Source organism: Thamnophis elegans, chromosome 6, assembly GCF_009769535.1.
Source record: "Thamnophis elegans isolate rThaEle1 chromosome 6, rThaEle1.pri, whole genome shotgun sequence".
Taxonomy (NCBI): domain Eukaryota; kingdom Metazoa; phylum Chordata; class Lepidosauria; order Squamata; family Colubridae; genus Thamnophis; species Thamnophis elegans.
In genome coordinates, this window is record NC_045546.1 from 31,613,855 (window position 1) to 31,627,080 (window position 13,226).

A 13,226-nucleotide genomic window follows, 5' to 3' on the forward strand; every position below is an offset into this window, starting at 1 on the left:
TTTCACTCTTATTTTAAGTTCTATGTAAATTGTAAAGTCCCTGCATGTTTCCCATCTGCATTAGTCCTGTTTGAAGCCTGGGGTGAGTGGTGGAATTCAAATAATTTAACAAATAGTTATCTGCCCTAATGACCAGATGGGCAGGAGGTGGGGTTGGTGGTCATGTGACTGGGTGGGCGTGGCCAACTCAACATCACTCACATTGATATGCTTTTCACATTAGCTGTTACAATGTAATACGGGTTAACCAGAGAGGCAGTTTCTGTAAGCAGGGCAATAAAGAGTAGGCTAGAAACAACACCAGAATGTTTCCTTCCTGCCTTCATTACAGGATTAGCCCTGTAAAGTAGAAAAAAACCAAAATGAGATTTCTTCCAACAACTGGTTCTCCCAACTGCTTAGAAAGTTAACAACCAGTTCTCCTGAATAGATGCTGAATCCCACCACTCCCTGGTCTCCTCAATTATTTTTGTACCTATGGGAAAATTTGAAGATATTATTAGCATTTTTATGCACCTTAACAGAATAGCAGAACTGGAAGGGACCTTGGAGGTCTTCAAGTCCAACCCGTTCCTTGAACAGGAGACTCTATACCATAGGAGCCGAGGTGGCGCAGTGTTAGGGTGCAGTACTGCAGGCCACTTCAGCTGACTGTTATCTGCAGTTCAGCGGTTCAAATCTCACCGGCTCAAGATTGACTCAGCCTTCCATCCTTCCGAGGTGGGTGAAATGAGGACCTAGACTGTGGGGGCAATTTGCTGACTCAATTTGCTAAAAATCTGTAAACCGCTTAGAGAGGGCTGAAAGCTCTATGAAGCGGTATATAAGTCTAATAAATAAAATTAATTAATTAATTAATTAATTAATTCCAGGGGTTAAAGATGTGCATGCATGGGGGTGTGGGGTGCATTGCATTTTGGGGGTTTGTGCACATGCTTTGGACATTCGGTCCAGAAAAGGTTAGCTATCATTGGTTTAAAGTTGCAGTACCTCAACTGGATGCAGTATTTCAAGTGTGTATTCCAATCTTAACATGGCACATATGGCCAATCAAATAATGGTTCTTTTATCAAATGAAAAGGTGGTAAGATTGCTCACTATTAACTTCTCTAGCTTCCTAGGAAGCTGTCTACATTTTCAGTTGTCTTTTTTCTGGCAGTTAGACATACTTCCAAATAAGGCTGCAGCATTTCCTTTTCCAAGATAGACATCTAGAGGCATTACTGGAAGTACCTATTATGCTGAAAGGCTAGTCCTCTGATTGCAGCATGCCAGCATTCCACTTTTCTTCAATGAAAATAATAGTTAAAAAAAATTAAATCTGAGCAGGCACTGTTAATGCCAGTGAGCATCCATAGTGGCATTTCCATGCATAGTAGCAGAGACTCAAGTAGTATGCAAAGAGAAATATCTTTCCCAGATATATTATGTGAACATATTAAGGACTCATTCCCTATTATCAACCACACTTACTGGGAAACTAAGGCCACCAAATTAAGATTACAAAAATCCAAAAAACGGTTAGCTGGTAGCCGAGGGTTACAATTTCTGTATTTTTCTGTTACTACCTAAAAGTCTAGTGTTTTGCAGTCCAGATTTGGTAGCCCTAAGAAAGTCCAGAAACTCGTCTTCAGATTAAAGGTAAAGGTTTCCCATGCCCATTTGTGTCTGACTCTGGGGTAGTGGTACTTACGTATCTCTCTTTCTTAGCCAAGGAAGATAATAGGCCTTATATTCCTTTCAATCCCCCTGCCCCATTCTCTTGTTTGGGAAATCCAGCCTCATAAACATTTTATGAAATATGTACTTTTGCATTTTAAACTCATTTAAATCACAGCAGCCTTGCCACTATGCTGCATGTTAAATGCATTTGTTGATTTACAGCTTTTAAAGGGTTTCTAGAAAGAAGAAGGAAGACATTTTAAACCATTCAAAGTGCCTTTCAAATGGCTAAATAAAGTATTGAAATAAAAACAAATGGTCCCTTGGTGTTTCTGTCGATATAATTGTTTGACTGGCTGCGATGATACAGACCATAAAAAAAGACTTTTCATACGTCTGTCATCTGCTTTATCCTCCCTATTCTGTCTGAGCTTTGGAGTAGATATATCAGGCTTTAAGTCTGAGGCATTCCTCTTGATTGAAGAAGGATGCTAAGAATGCATGAATTCCTGACGACCTTTCACTGAAAACTGTGAACTTTGCTCACTACCCATGATGCATACTTAGACATCATTACTCAGGCTCTTAGCCAGGATCTTTTCTTGGCCATTACTTATTTAGCGACATTTCTCAAAAAAAAAAAAAAAGTGAGGAATGAAAGAAACTGCTTAAGTAAACTTTGAGCTCTTTTCTTTAAACTGTCACCTCTAAGTTCATGAGCAAGTTCAAGGGAGAACATTGCTGTTTGTCATAGAGAGAAAGTTCCATCAAGGCAGGCACTACTATTACTGCCTTTTTTGTCCAAAATTCATGTTACAAGGCATTATTAGGCTTCATTCAAATTCTTGAGTTTTGAGTCAAACATAATCTTGGGGTTAAGAAATAAACTATGCTTAGAAATTTGACATAAATTCAAAGATCATTCCATAGATTGGAAGTTTCAAACTTCTTTTTTTCAAATTTAAATCTGATGAATATCAGCCTGGAACACTCTTCTATCTTACGTCATGAGATTTTACTCGTAGAAATCCAGACAACAGAAAGATTTGTGTAAATCAGCCATTTATAATTAAATATTTTCTTTTAGGATTACATTCACTCTGATTTCAGATTGACATGACTTTCTATATTAACTGAGATTTCTAAACCAACTTTAAGATTGGTCTAAAGTTAACTTCATGACTGCAATGTTACATAAGTTATTTAATATATATTTGCATACACACATTTAATGAAGTTGGTTTGAAAATTCATTATTGTCCAGTTCTATGCAAAAATCTTTTCTACTATTTGTTTTTGTTGTTATTGTTGTTTTGAAACTATTAAGTACAGTTCATTGAACCCAGGGACTTCTCCATGCAACTATACACCATGACTGAGCTATGGTCCTATCCATCCGAGATTATGAAAAAAACATCAATAGTTGAAACCCAAACAGACAAATTTGTGTCCTTATTATATCTTAATTAAAACCAACATGTTGAAACAAGTACCCTTGAGTTTCCCATAAATATTTCTCTTCATTTTGTGGTTGAAACAGGAGTGCGCATCACAAATAGTTCTTTATTTGTAACATACTGGAAATGTATTTCTTTTTCCTCTAGTTTCAATGATTTCTAAAACATGTATTTTCCCACAACATGTATTTTCCCACCTTTATAGCCATTTAATAATGTAAAGTAGGTCCAGTTCTACCCTGGATCGCAGCAAAGGAATCCAACACAGACAGGAAAAATGGAGACTCATACAAACACATTCTTAAAATACTTCATTGTTTCAATAGAAAATCTAAATCCTTCACAGACTAATATTTTCACATGATAGAGGTTTTATTAAAAATGTTAGGCTTTTAAGAACTGTTAAACCATCCTAATTTTGCCACAACGCTTATTTTCAGAGAGCTTTATTTCTTAATTAATTTCTCCTTGCCTGTCAACTTCCACTGCGGCCTTTTACACCTTTAGCAGAGGTTGGGTTGGAGTTTGGTGCCCATAATTCTTAAGCCATCTGTTGACAAATGATAAGAGTTTCTGTCCAATACATCTGGAGGGCACTAAATTGGAGATGGGTGTTTTAACGCACCCTTGTAGTTGTTTATCAAACACAACATAGCAATGTCTGCTTCTGAGGGAAGTTGGTAGGATTTACATGCAGGAAATCCAAAAAGAGCAGTCTCCTGTTTTTGGCAGAGACAAATCCACTGTTGCTTTTGGTTAAAGATCAGAATTTTGATTGGATACAAATGCACTTGGCAGAGAATATTAAGCCAAAATGCTAAAAGAACTTTGGAAGATTAGAAGATAGATCTTACTATATAAGATTTGGTTTGGGGATAAATTCCTATCAACAGCATGTTCTCAATTTCTTAAGGCTGACTTTAATAGACATATTTTTCTCATTCCAGAGATGTGTCTATGAAGGAATGAGTTTTTGATTCAGGCTTTCAAAGCTTATCCTTATTAAATCCTAACAGGCCCTCGAGAGGTTTCCTTTGGATTTTTTCTATGGCAGCCTGCCCTGCGGTAGTATAAAGTTGAAATTTTCTTTTAAGTGGTTTGCTATGTCAGTTATATTAGTCACTTGATTGCAGTTGTGTAAATTATCAGTTTCTACAATTAGCTTCTACCAGAGATGGGTTGCTTCCAGTTCGGGTGAACCGGTAGTAGTGGCAGCAGGAGGCTCCGGTCACCCGCCTGGACGAGTAATGAAAAAATTGGCAACCCACTACTGGCTTCTACCGTAGTCAAATGGATGTCTCTTCATCCAAACAGTAATATATATATATATATATATATATATATATATATATATATATATATATATATATATATATATATAAAACTTTATCAGCACAAATAAAAAAACACAAATATAACAAAAAAATATTGGGTTTCTGTCGTGATATATATATATATATATATATATATATATATATATATATATATATATATATATATATATATATATGACTTTCCACATGTTTGAAAAAACATTTAAAAACAGAACAAAAATTATGGAAAGTGTTTTGGGTGAGGCATATTGGCATCCATTTTATTGGTTCTGTAATTGGTTATATGTTAACTATTGACTTCTTATCTTTGTTTCATCTCTTTATTATGACTGTTTTATTTTGCTTTCATAATTTTTTTCTCTTTATTTAGTATTCTGTGGACTTCTATTGTTATGCTACACACATACACACACACACACACACACACACACACAGTATTCAGCTGATTCTCTCTGGTTTGCATGAATCAATAGCGGTGGCTGCAGGAGGCAGCAGCTGCGGGAGGCTCTGCCCACCTGCCCTGACGTAATGTGTGAGCACTGCGCATGCACAGAAGGCAGTGTGACAGACGTGGCACGTTTGCTCACATTTGTGAACCAGTAGGGAAGGGGAGGGAATCCCACTTCTTCTTCTTTCTCTCTCTCTCTCTCTCTCTCTCTCTCTCTCTCTCTCTCTCTCTCTCTCTCTCCCTCCCTCCCTCCCTCCCTCCCTCCCTCCCTCCCTCCCTCCTCTCTCTCTGTCTCTCTGTATAAGAAGTCTATGGTGGGCATAAAATAAAAAAATAAAAAGCTTTTAAACTGTTTTTCATGAATTAAGAAGGAGAAGCTTTGACAATGTGATAATGCACTTGGAGAAAACCAAACAAATTATTGTAATTTAACTCCTGGAACTCCTTTCTATGGCAACAGGATGAAGTTATATGGTCACTGGACTTGAAATGGTCCTTAGCACTGGTGATATTATTTAGTTTGGCTAATGACATGTTTGCAAGAAAACAACCTATCTCAGAGAGCACAGATTAACTGTTTAATAGAGTTGGAAGGGACTTTATAGGTCATCTAGCCCAACTCCCACCCCTGCTCAAGCAGGAGCCCCTACACCATTTATGACAAATGGCAGTCCAATCTTTTCTTGAAAGTCTCAAGTGATGAAGCCCGCACAACTTCCGAAGGCAAGCTGTTCCATTGGTTGATTGTTTGCATCAAGGACCCTTCATGGTCACTGGTGTTTATTTTTTGCCTAAGGTTTATTTTGTTTTCTGTTATTATTTGTAAACTTCTTCAGTTTTAATTTACAAAAGATTGAGTTTTTGACATAAAATCTATAGCTCATGTCACTTATTCGGAGTAAGGTGCATTGAATTTACTTGGTATTTAGGCCTGACTTCATATAATTAAGCAGGAAATGCATCTCAAAAGAAAATTATCTGCATTTTTCTTCCAAGATATTCTAGTTCTCCCTCTCTCTTTCTGTCTGTGATACAGAATACAGGAAGTATATAAATGTTTCTTCCAAAAATCTCACTTAGGACCAGTTAAAGACTGCGGACACTATGAGCTAATGTCTACTTATTTAAAATTTTCCAATTAAAAGTTTTAAAAAAGGAATTATGGTTTTTTGATACTGCTTCTTCTGTTCTACATAAAAAGCACAATGATTCATCCAATCTCAAAAACTATGGCTCATGAAATAAACTATTTATAATTCAGGAACAGATTCTTTTTAAAAAGGAGACTTAAATCATATATGGTCTCTTTACCCATTTAGCTAAATGATATTTATATAAATATGATTAGTTTTATTCCATTGCTTCTTGTCCTGTCTTCAGGTACTTTGGAGAATAGCTTGGTTCCCTCTTCTGGTGGCAAACCTGAGATATTACTATCACGTCACCCCTAGTCCTTTTTATTAAACTAGACAAGCCAATTCCATTTTATAGTCTTTATATATTTTAGCCTCCAGTCCCCTACATCAGTGGTCCCCAACCTTTTTATCGCCGCGGACCAGTCAGCCTTTGATAATTTTACCGTGGCCCGCTGAGCGCGCGCAGGGGTGTGGGGGCGTTGTTCGCGACGGCCCAGGAGCCTTTGCGCTGCAGCGATCATGTTCCCCGGCCACTGCAGCGATCATGGCCCCCGGCCGCTGCGCGGCCCGGTGCCAGGTACTCCACGGTCCGGCACCGGTCCGCGGACCAGGGGTTGGGGACCACTGCCCTACATTATTTTAAGCTTTTTTCAAAGCTTAGTCAAAATTCTTTCTTATAATCTGAGCCTATTCATTCATGTCTGCAAATTTACTTTATATGTGACATATATGTTTTTAGCTACTTTGAAGTTGTTTATCATAATGATATTAATTCTCACTTTTCCATGGTAGTGAGCGCACGTGCACAGATATATTTCTAATGAGATCTAAACAAGCAGAATTATTTTCATGTTTTATGTTTTGAAGATGTAATGAAGACTCTAAAAGCCTTTGGAGCAATGAACTATTTCATTAAATTTTCTTTATATTTGTTTGGGAGTAAAATGTTGTGCCTGGTAATGATAGTGGTAGTATTCAAATTAATATTCTGCTCCAGAACTCTCTGTCCTAAAAAGGCACTACATCGAATAGGCTGAGCATATCTATTTACAATCCCCTATGATATCTTAATAGGAAGAGGCTCGGGTCAAATATCAGCATTTGAAAGGTATAGAAATCATCTTATATTTGTTCATAAGTTTCCAATTATATTTACACTTTATATTTTAAAGTTTGCATATACTTACTTTAGAACTTTGGTGAAATGATGTGGATCAGTGCAGTAGGATTTTCTTTTGTTAGATTCTGATAAGCAAGGAAAAGCTTTTTTAAAAAATCACCACTACCTTTAAAAAAAAAAGAAATTGAAAATTAGGAATCAAAATTATGGTCAATTTTAAAACATTAGAATGTCCAACCAGAAATTGATAAAATTATTAAGATAAAGTGGAAAAAATTATCACAACTATTAAGAAATATAGAGATCAGATCACAACATATTAAAATCAACATTTTGATTTGGAAAAAGCCTTCCAAAGCTCAAGAAACCCATATAGAGGTTTTGTATTTAAAATGTGTTCTGAAAGGTCAACATTGGGATAGCACATCTTTGCACTTAAATTGTCACCAGCATTAGCAACCATGATTAGCCTTTGTGTTCACAATAAAGTGTTCACAAATATTGATATCAAAAGCATGTACAAAAGTACAGGTCTTCATTTGCACATCTCCAACTGGTATTTTGCCTCTTAGAGCCCCCTCATTGTGTATGCTGAAGGATGTTAAAGAGTAAACCATTTTTTAGATTTTTAAGATTAAAAAATAGATTGTTAAATGACACTTTTCCTAAAGATATAGTTTTTATGCATGCCCAGCATACCCTGTTGTTATCAACTTATATAATACATCTTTATAATGCACTCAATAATGTAGTTTTTTTTATAAATATTCACTTTTTTATATACCCTATTTTATTCAAATTAAGAAAATAGATTAATTGATGCCTCCAGATTCTATGTATTTCTAATCTTAGACTTCTGTTGATGTCCATAATGGTATTATTTTGCAGGAAAGAACTTGTCAGATTTCAAACTTAAACAATTATCTTTCTTTTGCTTTCTGCAAAAGAAAAGCAGTAGACACATAAAAACAGTAGACATAGAGATTTATAGAAGGAACTATATTAAGTTTGCATGTAAAAACTGTTGTAAAAATGTCTATGTGTAAATTATCTTCAATATTAGTTTACTGAAACTTATGAAGAAAGAAATCATATTGAATATAATTACACTAACACACTTATGTATAAAGGGCAACAGTCTTAAGTACTATCTAAAAAGTAAAACTGACATTAAAAAATTACATAAAAGTATTTAGAAAAAACTGTTATGATGGCTTCATATCTTACAGAAAGGAAGCCCAACATTCAGTCACATTAGATGATGATTGTCTTGAGTGGTCATATTTCCTTTTGCATTTATCAAGGACATCTTGATGATAGGGATCCTTCCAAGAAGGAATGCAGAGACATCTTAGAAGCATATGGAGTCACTGAAAAGACCTCCATGTTTCAGTGCCTGTTGTAAGAGATCCTGATGTTTCCTAGAGCACAAGAAGAATTGTACCACATAATCCTAAGAAAACATGGTACTCATCTCCTCAGAGTTAGTATATTTCTTGTTATGTTCTGTAGCTTATACAAAGTTGTGGAGCATTGTAACAGTAAAAGGGACAAGTATACTAGAAAAATTGTGCTGTTTTATTGCATGTAATAATGAAATATTACTCTGATCTACTGGCCACTACTGTGCGTATGTGAGGTTTTCTTAATCCAGAAAAATATCTGCAATTGTGTATTCTGTCCAATGGAAGACCTTATTTATACTAAGTTCAGAAAATGAATGTCAGACTGATAAGAAGGATACCCAGGAGGATTATTTAATTAGAATCCTGTCTACTATTTCACATACTGTAACTGATATAAAAGTTTTGGTCAGTCAGAGAACAAAACATTCATTTTGTTCATTCTTTACTTAACTTCTTTAGTTCAACTTTGTTAAACTGTAAAGTGTGATTTATAAAACACATACAAATCCAAAGACAAACCCAAACATATTACACTATAGTTCATCACACTATGCAGACCCAGCCAGAGATACAAATGCTACATTTCTTTGAGTCTGTTAGTTTTTTTTTAAATTTCCAATGTAATGATTTAATGTCACTGTGTACTTTGCAGCTGATGAGACAGCCAGTTAAGCCAGTCTTCATTCACAATTGTACTATGTACAAATAATATAAACAGATTTTAAACATTTCTCCTCAGAACTGAATCCCAGTGAGATTTGGCCTCTTACTTGCAATATTAAATACATCCAACTACATCAAACAAATGATGGTTTTTAAAAATCAAAGAATATCACGGGGCAACAAATACAAGGAGATTGTTGCATCTCCTAGCACCGGGGTGGCAAACATATGGCACGCGTGCCACAAATGGCATGCGGAGCCATTTATCAGGGCATGTGAGGCGTTGCCCTGTCAGCTGGCCAGCGTGCATGCACGCACTGGCCAGCTGAGTTCAGCCTTTTTAAAAGCCATTTTTCACCTCCCCCAGGCTCCAGAGGCTTTATAGGAGCCTTGGGAGGGTGAAAAGAGCCTTCTGCGTATCTCCCGGAGGCTCTCCAGAGGCTTCAGGAACTTCCCTGAAGCCTCTGGAGTGCAAAAAAACCAGTCTTATGGGCAAACCAGAAGTTTGGAAACAGGCTTCCAGTTTGCTCGTAGGGTCGGTTTAAATCCTCTGGAGGCTTCAGGGACCTTCAGGAGGCTTCTCTGAAGGCTCCGGGGGACTAAAAACGACCCTACGAGCAAACTGGAAGCCTGGGGAAGGTGAAAAAGCATGCAAAAATGGGGGGGGGGGAGTGCCTCTCATGCGTGCATGCACATTGGTGGGGGTCACACATTGCATTATGGGTGTGGCACACCCACGCACAATTCCCCTGCGCTCCCCCCCTTATGGCAAGCAAGCCAAAAAAGGTTCGCCATCGCTGTCCTAGCATCATTATTATTTCTTTTAAAAGCAATTTATTAGGTTAACTAACTTGGTAAATATTATTCCCACTGAAAGTAGTATGTCTTGTTTAAATTTTTACTTTTATTTCAATTGGATCTAAGTAGAAATACTTTGCAACCAGTTCAGCATGGTCAAACTAATTCCACAAGGAAGTTTGTATTCATTTCTGAATCATCTTAGAGGGAAGGCTTGTTTGCTTACTTTTGGCTCTGCACTAGCTTATTCAAAATCTGAGCATTCATTCACCTCACCTCCCAGAAGCTAGATTAGGGACAATTGTTATTTCTTCCATATGATATTCTGTTTCTAGAAAAACATTATACTTCTCGCTGCTTCCCTTATTGTCATGAAATCATGATTACAGCTTTAAGTAAATTGCCAACAAACTATCAGTTCATTTAAATAGTCTGCAAAGATTTATTATTTAACACAGAATTGTTTCTTCAATGAGGGGGTTATCTTCCTAGTATTAGCTCTTTCTTCATTTTATTTCTCAGATTCAGGAGCACGAGCACACAGTGATTTCTGCAAGTACGAATTGAATTTTGTGCAGGCCAGTACTCAAAACTATGTCCCACCACATTACTAGGAACTTTAGGATTGCTGTCTGAGAACACTATGTTCATCAGTTAGTCAAACAATAACAAATTGACACAAATAACAGATGGACTGTCTGCAATTATGTAGCTTGTAGATAAAATGACATTCGTAGCAGCTTAGTAAACTGTTTAAACTCTGTTGGGTCGTATTCACAATTAATAAAATAATCTGGCAAATAAAAAATGCTAGCAATTTCTAAAAGTGACGCATTTAATCATTAAAACAGTTGTGTTTAATACAACACAATACAATAGGTTCCTTGTCTAAATTGAACTGTTCAGAGAGAAAACAATGTTTGCTTGGGATGGAAACTTTGACCGACAATTTTGGAAATAATTCAGGCTATAAAGAGTTAGCAGGACAATCCCATTTTTTAATTGCATAAAAACTGAACTAGACTGCAAAATTTTGTATACCTTGTTTAAATCACTGTTTAAAATCAGCAGATATTTAGAGCTTATAATAATAGTACCCATATTTTGCACACTTATTTGGATCAGTGCAATGATTTAAACATTTGGAATTTTTCTGGTGAAGGAAAAAATCCTGCAATGTTTCTTTAGGTAGCTCATGCTACTGGGGTATCCTGCCTTTTTTTCCTTGCTCTTTCTTCTTAAATTTTATTTAAGTTTTGAAAGTGTGTTTATTTAAGTTTATTGATTTATTAAACTTATTTCTTAAGTATGACAGAACAGAACAGAATAACAGAATTGAAAGGCACCTTAGAGGTCTTCTAGTCCATATTGGGTGATTTACAACAACCACCCTAATTAAATATAACTCCCAACTCCCATAACATTATCATTTATTTCATCAGAATACCACAACATATCACTGACTCTACATGTACGTTTTTCACTTCCACAGTGCAATGCCTGGCTTGAAGAGCCTAGTTTTCATAGCCTTCTGCAACCCAATAGGGTGGGGGCTGTGGTATATTAACCATTAAGCAGACTAAGCACGTGCTTAGAGCACCAGGCATCAGGCCTGTAGTTGAGATAGGAAAAAACCCAATGAAGATTTGTACAGTATGTACAAAGGAGGGGGGGCACCAAGATTTGTCAGTGCTTAGGGCACCAGTGAGCCTTAATCCGCCTCTAGGTGGGGAGGTCTCTGAATCTCAGAGTACAGGTTGTTTCAAAGAGCTGGTACATCCATAGAAAAGGTTGTCTTCAAGGTCCCACCAGATGGCAACATTGAATGGAAGGGCTATGGAGCACAAACATCCTCTCTCACTTGGTAGGATTGGTAGATACCCTCAGGGAGCAGCAGTCCCTAAAATAACCTGGCCCGATGTCATTTAGAGCTTTAAAGGAGATAATCAGCATCTCAAATTGAACCCAGAAATTAATTGCATCCAATATTCTGTAAGTAATACCAATTCTTAATGTTTCAAACTGATGGTTTTCTGCAACCGTTCTTTTAATTAATTTCAATAATCTTTTAATTCAGTTCATAAAGTCCATTCCTACTCACCAATTGCTAATTGTGCTTACCAAATATCATTTCACCCATTGCTTTAATGTGGAACCATTTCCTGCCATATGCAATCAAAATTTTTGTATTTGCAAGAAGTAATCTTAGCCTCAAGCTTTCACACCTTATTTTTGCATAGTATTTATTCAGCATTCATAATTTAAACATACATCACACTACAAAATATTATAATACTAGGAGCAAACATGACTGTGAATGGCTGCATTGAAAGATTCAAATATAGAGAATTGTAGCAAATAATTGCTAGAATTGTCCATTCCAAAAACTAATACCGTGTTTCCCCGAACATAAAACTTATCCTGAAAATAAGACCTAGCATGTTTTAATGTGTGTGGTTAATATAAGCCTGTGGCCATGAGGCAAAGCAAGTGTTGGCCAGTGGATGGCCTGTCTGTGGGGCCCCTGAGGTAAGCTGGTGCAGTGTGTGTGGGGCAGCTCCACTCCCTGCCTCATGGTGGTGGCAGTGGTGCACCGTGTGCTCTCCCCATCTTGACCAAGCAGAAAAAGTGAGCCTCCTGTACATGGGGAAAAAATAGGACACCCCAAAAATAAACCTAAAATAAAATAAGACACAGTCTTATTTTAGGGGAAGCACAGTAGTTGAATAGTAGTAGTTAACATTTGTTTGTTCCATATTTCAATTGCATTTGTTCTCATGGTATAAACTATTTGTAAAGACAGCACTTAGGCAATCATGGTTAATCTTCAAGTCCTAGACAGGATTGATTATAGTACATGCACATTGCATTTTTACCTGCTTACCCTTCCCACTGGCACTCTGCTAGAAAACAATATGGATGGATCAATGTAATCACATGCAATGGAGCTTGACTTGAGCTTGATTTACATTACATAGCATGGACAACCTGAAAGAGAAAAAGAAGGACAGAGTTTTGTTGCACTACTTGTTTATTATTTGTATAGTACTATCTTAAATCATGAATTTACAGAATATTAGTTTCCATTGTTATTTTGTACTATAAGTGTATATGTATGCATGTATTTTGTTTGAGAGACATTTGGTGTAGGCATTAGACTAAAACTTGGGACACTGTGAGTTCTAGTCCTCTCTCTTAGGCA

General features: G+C 36.6%; 1 protein-coding gene across 1 annotated transcript in view; it reads right to left on the reverse strand.

The window, feature by feature from the left end:
• Positions 1-13,008, reverse strand: part of COL8A1 (collagen type VIII alpha 1 chain) — a 35,557-nt gene extending 22,549 nt beyond the window's left edge. Inside the window, exons 1-2 of the mRNA XM_032219253.1 lie at positions 12,901-13,008; positions 7,225-7,323 (exon numbers count right to left, since the gene is read on the reverse strand). The gene's annotated coding sequence lies outside the window, so the exon portion shown is untranslated. The remainder of the gene's footprint in view (positions 1-7,224; positions 7,324-12,900) is intronic.
• Between the last annotated feature and the right edge of the window lie 218 nt (positions 13,009-13,226).